This window comes from Peromyscus eremicus, chromosome 18 (assembly GCF_949786415.1).
Source record: "Peromyscus eremicus chromosome 18, PerEre_H2_v1, whole genome shotgun sequence".
NCBI lineage: Eukaryota > Metazoa > Chordata > Mammalia > Rodentia > Cricetidae > Peromyscus > Peromyscus eremicus.
In genome coordinates this window covers 2,721,725-2,724,224 of record NC_081434.1, presented here as the reverse complement: position 1 = coordinate 2,724,224, position 2,500 = coordinate 2,721,725, and the positions used below count along the sequence as shown (strand labels likewise).

General features: G+C 43.6%; 1 protein-coding gene across 18 annotated transcripts in view; it reads left to right on the top strand.

Moving 5' to 3' along the window:
• Positions 1-2,500, top strand: part of R3hdm2 (R3H domain containing 2) — a 121,093-nt gene that overhangs the window by 70,369 nt on the left and 48,224 nt on the right. The gene's annotated exons all lie outside the window — the stretch shown is intronic.

Genomic DNA, 2,500 nt, shown 5'->3' with positions numbered 1-2,500 from the left:
TAATTATTCAATTGATGTACCTCTTCCCCGGTGACTCTAGATCCGGGTCAGGTTGACAGCTGATGCCCAGTGTGACAACTTACAGTCCCTTAGGAAGCGAAGCAGAAAAAAGTTCAGTGTCATTCTTGGCTATATAGCAAGTTCAGGGCCAGGTTACCTGAAACCCTGCTTCTCAGAAAGAAAAGAAAAACCACCGCATATAGTCACAGAGTCCATGATAAAGTCGAAAGAATACAACAAAATCCTGAATCTGTTTGGACCTGAGTTCACTGGCTCTTACTCTATTGTTGTATTTTCCTCTAATTCTAGTCTGTATCTTTATTGTACAAGAGGAAGCTCCATAGCTTTCTTGAGTCATATTGTTGATACTCATCTTAATATAATTTAGATTGCTTCCTTGCACACAAAAAAGGAATAGATTCTAAAATGACTTAAGAAAGAATAACATTACCAACCATAAACTTTATATGGGTACAAAAATGTGCAATGGTCAGAATAGCATCCTCTTACTTCAAAACAGACTTCAAAGTGTTTTGAACAAAACCAGTCTGTTTCAGAGCCTCCTCAGGCAAACCCATTCTTTCCTTCTTCTAGGACCCAAAGTGTCCTCTGCTTACAACCAAGTAGCAGTGTTTACTTTGGCTCCCTGCTATAGATAGCAGAGCACATGTTGGTTATTGGGAGTAGCACAGCCTGCCTTGGTGCAATTAGATAGCATTTTCCTGCCCTTTGGTGCTGTCTGAAGCCTGTCCGGGGTCCTGGCTGCTAAGCTTTCTTCCATCAAAGGCACACTGAGCTCTGTGCTAGGAACCTGGAGGGGAGAAGGAACACGTGTGGACGGGGATGTGGGAGAGGGTTTAAGCTGGCAGAGCCAGTGGTCCTCGAGCTCCGTATCCACATGGCATCCTTTATTTTAGTGCGTCTCAACCTTCCTAACACCGAGACCCTTTAATACAGTTCCTCGTGTGATGTTCCCAACCACAGAATGATTTCGTTGCTGCTTCATAACTGTAATTTTGCTACTGTTATGAATAGTAATGTAAATATCTGATGTGCAGGACATCTGATATTTGACCCCCAAAGGGGTTGTGACCCACAGGTTGAGAACCACTGCTACCTCAAGGGGAGGGACCCTTTGCCTTTCTGGCAGCATCCCCAAGCAATGAGAAGAGATACAGGTGTTTTCTCCACCAGTTAATTACTCTGAAGCTCAGATTTGCAACTGAAAAGCAAGCCCACCACTGAGATGCACAATGCACTGTCCTGGGCTAGACCACTAAGCATGAGGGACAACCTGCTCTTGCTTTTTTGATTTATTTGCTTATTTATTTTTAGTGTTTTTTTTGTTGTTGTTTGGTTTTGTTTTTTGACAGGGTTTCTCTGTATAGCCCTGGCTGTCCTGAAACTCACTCTGTAGACCTGTCTGGCCTCAAACATAGAGAGATCCATCTGCCTCTGCCTCCTGAGTGCTGGAATTAAAGGCATGTGCCTATTTTTAGGGCTTTTGAGACAGGATTTCATGTTGTTTAAGCTGACCCTCAGACTTGATATATACTGAAGGCTAAGCTTGAAGTTCACGTCCCAGAGTGCTAGGATTACAGCTGTGTGCTGCTACCATGCCCAGACCATCTTCATAGACAGATAGGTATCTGGATAGACAGACATGGGTATAGCTAGATCATGTGAGTGCTGTCTGTGTGTATGCCTGTACCACGTTGTGTATGCAGTATCTTGAAAGGCCAGAAGAGGTTGGTGGGTCTTGTTGGACTGGAGTTAAACACAGTTGTTAGCCTCCATGTGCATTCTGGAAACTGAGTCTAGGTCCTCTACGAGAGCAGCGAGTACTCTTAACCGTCAGCCCATCTCTTCAGTCTCACCAGTTACAGGGTTTGGTTTTTTTTTTTTTTTTTTTTTTTTTTTTTTTGAGATTTAATTTATTTTATGTGTATGGTGTGTTGCCTGTGTGTATGTCTTTGTATCGTGTGTGTGCAGCCATGGTATTGGATCTGCTAGGAACTTGAATACAGACAGTGTGAGTCACTTGCTCTGTGGATGCTGGGAACAGAGTTCAGGTCTTTTGGAAGAGCAGCCAGTACTGTTAACCACTGAGCCATGTCTTCAGCCCCACTGGTGCTGGCCATGGTAGCACATGACTCTAGTCACAGCATTCAGGAAACAAGGGAGGCAGATCTCTGAGTTCAAGGCCAGCCTACTCTACATATTAAGTTCCAACCAAACCAGGACCTGTGACACCCACATAGTGAGACCCTGTCTCAAACCAACTACTAACTGAACACAGTACATACCTGTATTCCTAGCATTTAGAGGGTAGAGACAGGAGGATCGGGCCAGCCCAGGCTACATACGATACTACCTTAAACAAAAACAAAAGTTGCATATAAATACATTTAATAGTCATAAGAGGCTGGTGAAATGGTTCAGTGGTTAAAGGCATTTGCTACAAAGCTTGTGTTTAATCCACAGGACCCATAGGGTGTTT